The sequence below is a fragment of the Mya arenaria genome, chromosome 6 (genome assembly GCF_026914265.1).
Source record: "Mya arenaria isolate MELC-2E11 chromosome 6, ASM2691426v1".
In the NCBI taxonomy this organism is placed as follows: domain Eukaryota; kingdom Metazoa; phylum Mollusca; class Bivalvia; order Myida; family Myidae; genus Mya; species Mya arenaria.
In genome coordinates, this window is record NC_069127.1 from 50,227,557 (window position 1) to 50,233,186 (window position 5,630).

Below are 5,630 nucleotides of genomic sequence, written 5' to 3' on the forward strand. Positions count from 1 at the left end.
TCACTTTCATGTACCAGACGTCAGTATCATGTTCAAGGCGTTAGTATCACGTACCAGGCGCCAGTACCATGTACCAGACGTCATTATCATGTACTAGACCAAGTGTCATTATCATGCACCAGGCGTCAGTATCATGTACCAGACGTCAATTACATGTACCAGACGTCAGTTTCATGTACCAGGCGTCAGTATCATGTACCAGGCGTCAATAATATGTATCAGGCGTCACTTTCATGTACCAGACGTCATTATCATGTTTACGGCGTTAGTATCATGTACCAGGCGTCAGTATGATGTACAAGGCGTTAGTATGATGTACCTGACGTCATTATCACGTACCAGGCGTCAGTACCATGTACCAGACGTCATTATCATGAACAAGGTGTTAGTATCATGTACCAGGCGTCAGTATCATGTACAAGGCGTCAGTATGATGTACCTGACGTCATTATCACGTTCCAGGCGTCAGTACCATGTACCAGACGTCATTATCATGTACCAGGCGTCAGTATCATGTACAAGGCGTCAGTACCATGTACCAGACGCCATTATCATGTTCCAGCTGCAGTATCATGTACCAGGTGTCAGTATCATTTACCAGACGTCATTATCATGTTTTAGGTGTCAGTATCATGTACCAGGCGTCAGTATCATGTACAAGGCGTCAGTACCATGTACCAGATGCCATTATCATGTTCCAGCTGACATTATCATGTACCAGGTGTCAGTATCATTTACCAGACGTCATTATCATGTTTTAGGTGTCAGTATAATGTACCAGATGTTAGTATCATGTACCAAGCGTCAGTATCATGAACCAGACGTCAGTATCATTGCGTCAGTATCATGTACCAGGCGTAAGTATAATGTACCAGGCGGCAGTATCACGTTCTATGCGTCAGTATAATGTACCAGGCGTCAGTATCATTTACCAGGCGTCAGTATCATGTACAAGGCGTCAGAATCATGTACCAGGCGTCGTTATCATGTACCAGAGCAGGCGTCAATATCATGTATCAGGCGTCAGTATCATGTACCAGGCGTCATTATCATGTTCCAGCTGACATTATCATGTACCAGGCGTCAATATCACGTACCAGGCGTCAGTATCATGTACCAGGCTTCAGTGTGACAGGCGTCAGTATCATGTACCAGGCGTCAGTACCATGTACCAGGCGTCAAGACCATGTAGCCGGCGTCAGTATCATGTTCAAGGTGTCAGTATAATGTAACAGGCGTCAGTATCATGTACCAGGCGTGAGTATTATGTACCAGGCGTCAGTATCATCTACCAGGTGTCAGTATCATGTACCAGGCGTCAGTATTAGGTACCAGGCGTCAGTATCATGTACCAGGCGTCAGTACCATGTACCAGGCGTCAGTATCATGTTCCAGGCGTCAGTACCATGTACCAGGCGTCAGTATCATGTACCAGGCGTCAGTATCATGTACCAGGCGTCAATAGCATATGCCAGACGTCAGTAGCATTTACCAGACGTCAGTATCATTTACCAGGCGTCAGTATCATGTACCAGGCGTCAGTATCATGTAACAGGCGTCGGTTAATGTACCAGGCGTCAATAGCATATGCCAGACGTCAGTAGCATTTACCAGACGTCAGTATCATTTACCAGGCGTCAGTATCATGTTCCATGAGTCAGTATGATGTAACAGGCGTCGGTTAATGTACCAGGCGTCAGTATCATGTACCAGGCGTCAAGACCATGTACCCGGCGTCAGTATCATGTACCAGGCGTCAGTACCATGTACCAGGCGTCAGTATCATGTTCCATGTGTCAGTATGATGTAACAGGCGTCGGTTAATGTACCAGGCGTCAGTATCATGTACCAGGCGTCAAGACCATGTACCCGGCGTCAGTATCATGTACCAGGCGTCAGTACCATGTACCAGGCGTCAGTATCATGTTCCATGTGTCAGTATGATGTAACAGGCGTCGGTTAATGTACCAGGCGTCAGTATCATGTACCAGGCGTCAAGACCATGTACCCGGCGTCAGTATCATGTACCAGGCGTCAGTACCATGTACCAGGCGTCAGTACCATGTACCAGGCGTCAGTATCATGTTCCATGTGTCAGTATGATGTAACAGGCGTCGGTTAATGTACCAGGCGTCAGTATCATGTACCAGGCGTCAAGACCATGTACCCGGCGTCAGTATCATGTACCAGGCGTCAGTACCATGTACCAGGCATCAAGACCATGTACCAGGCGTCAGTATCATGTAACAGGCGTCAGTATCATGTACCAGGCGTCAGTATCATGTACCAGGCGTCAATATCATATGCCAGACGTCAGTAGCATTTACCAGACGTCAGTATCATTTACCAGGCGTCAGTATCATGTACCAGGCGTCAGTATCATGTTCCATGTGTCAGTATGATGTAACAGGCGTCGGTTAATGTACCAGGCGTCAGAATCATGTACCAGGCGTCAGTATTATGTACCAGGCTTTAGTATGACAGGCGTCAGTATCATGTACCAGGCTTCAGTATGACAGGCGTCAGTATCATGTACCAGGCGTCAATATCATATGCTAGACGTCAGTAGCATTTACCAGACGTCAGTATCATTTACCAGGGGACAGTATTTTGTACAAGGTGTCAGTTTCGTGAACCAGATGTCAGTATCTTGTACCAAGTGTCAGTACTGTGTTCTTAGTGTTGGTTTAAAACAAGAGGCCCAAAAGAGCCTATGCTCTATTGGCATGGCTCTTGTGGTCATTTTCAATCTAGAGCATGTACGTTTGAGTAATAGGCAACAAATATATAGTTCACTTTTAGTGTTTGGGTTAGCTGAAAACGCTGCACGTTCAACATCTGAGGACAGGAAGTGTTGTAAGCAGATTAGTTGCATGAACTATTTTGATATGTGCCAAGTAAAGGTAAACTGAGGGTAAAAAATATTTGCTTTCAAAACTGTACTCATCGTCAAAATTTCATTTCTGTAGCTTTAAAAATAAAAAGTCGGTCAAAGGTTAAAGTCAAGGACATCCGAGGACAACATTAATGCTTGTTTGCAAAACTGTTCACATGGTCAAAATATCGTTACTGTAGCTTTAAAATTAATAAGTAAGTCAAAAGGGGTGGGGCCAGCTTTTGCCCAAAGGGCATTATTTCAAATGTTTTCAATTGCATCATATGATGCTCCAGAACAAATATCAAAGGTATGGGCCTTGTGGTTTGAAACAAGAAGATTTTGAAAATATTTCTTAAATAAGTCTCTAGGAAAATTGTGACACCCAGGGCAGTGCCAGTTTTGACCCAAGGGGCATAATTTGAACAACCATGGTAGTGGACCACTAAATAAAGCCTTGTTCAAAATAGCAAGGATTTGCATAGTGGTTTCAGACAAAAAGGTTTTAAACATTTCCCAATTTAAGGGGGGGGGGGGGGGGGGGGAGTGGGGGGAGCCCGTCCCTTACAAAGAGAACTCTTCCCTGGGCCTCCGTCAACGTCGCCGAGATCGTTTGCATTTGCAGCACTGGTCCCTTGCGGGACAATCTCCGTGCGGGGGGGGGGGGGGGGGGGGGGGGCAGTAATGACCCCAGGGGCATAATTTGAACAAACCTTCACAAGCAATTGTGACTTTACATGTAAACTTGGCTACAAATAGACTTTGCTCATGTAGACTTGGCTAAAAATAGACTTAGCTTAAAATAGCATTTTTTATACATTGTACTTTCAAGACCCATAATCCAGGCATGCATGGGCAAATCTGGCTGGTTTTCAAAAGGAACTGAGTTCTATCTAATGGATATCTAAATACTGTACATGTTTCATCGAGATACAATCAAAACTGAAGACCGTATAATGTTCACAAGCAATTGTTTACAGACAAACTGATTTTTTAATACTTTCAAGGCCCATAATCTAGGCATGCATGGTCGGATCTGGCTGGTTTTCGAAAGGAACCGAGCTCTAATGAATATCTAGATACTGTACAAGTTTCATCGAGATACAATCAAAAATGAAGACTGTATCGTGTTCACAACCAATTGTTTACACAATAGCATTTTTTATACTATCAAGGGCCATAATCTAGGCATGCATGGGCGGATCTGGCTGGTTTTCGAAAGGAACCAAGCTCTAATGGATATCAAGATACTGTACAAGTTTCATCAAGATACAATCAAAACTGAAGACTGTACTGTGTTCACAAGCAATTGTTTACAGACGCACGGATGCACATACTACGTACACATTACCATCGCATAAGCTCTTCTGGCCTTTGGCCAGTAGAGCTAAAAAAACAGGAGACAGTATCGTGTACCAGACATCAGTATAATTTACCAGCTGTCATTATCGTAACCAAGGTGACAGTATTTTAAACCAGGTGTTAGTACGGTGTTATAGTTAAAATCACATACAAGGTGTCAGTATCATTTACAAAGTTGCTAGTATTTTGTACCAGGGGTCAGTTTTGTTAACCAGGTGTCAGTATTGAGAATCATGTGTCAGTTTCATGTACAAGGTTCCAATATCATTAACCAGGTGTTGATATTGTGTACCATATATTGTTATCATGTATCAGAATTGTTTAGCAGGTGTCAGTAGTGTGTGCCACATGTACTATGCACTTAGAGTCGGTCATTAATTGTTCAATTTAGTAAAAAAAATATCAAAATGTGTATTGATTTGCCAATATTTATTAGAAATTAACCAATCAAAATAATTGACCAAAATATAACCTGCGGACAACTTACCCCAAAACAATGTTACAATTGACTGCTGGTGTTATCTTATGTAGGATGCAAGGCCCAACGCATTTCTTTTCAGGGTTTTATCACTACTCACCAGGTGCTGGTATAGATGATAATGGACCAAATTTCCAATCCCCCAGTCCTTTGGATTCAGGCCTCAAGGAAGATCAATGGGTCCAAGGTACAATAGGTTGATACTGAAAGCTCTCAATCCCCATTTAGGATCAATCCCAATGTCGATCATCTCTTGAATCTGATATTTGGTGACCAAATATTTGATGTTTATGACCCCAACTATAAAAACGACAATGTCGTATTATAGGAGTCAAACTCTTATTCAAGAGGGTGTTGTTCGGGCACCACCAGGGGAACAATCTCATAATGAACAACTGAAACCTTGATTACAAACAGACTTAGGTCTGAGTGACAAAACTGCAGATTTCATTTCATTGTACCGGTAACTTTCCTTCCAGTTAAGAATTGGTGATGAAATTTTCTAAATTGCATTACTTTTTAAAAACTGAGAATTATTATTGTTCAATGAATGAAATATAGATGAATCTGTACATCAGGTGAACGTCAGCGGAACGATATCACTCCAATATAGCTCCCGTCAGCGGCCGCACATCGGTAGAACATTCTGAAGCCTAGGTACAACATCAATGACAGAAAAGTGGTAATGGTTAGCACATCGGCTCTACAAGCTTCAGCCAATTGTGAGTTTCCAAGTCCTTTCTCACAGAGCTCCACTGATTTTCTCCCGTTTTTTATTGTGTACTCCGGTTTAGTACCAGCGAGGTACATTGGTAGTTAGTGACAGGCCTTAAAACATTAGCTTTCCTCACAATCAAGCTTAAATGAATAGCAACTAAAACCATCCTGATTTGAAAAGCATAATAAGACTGCTAG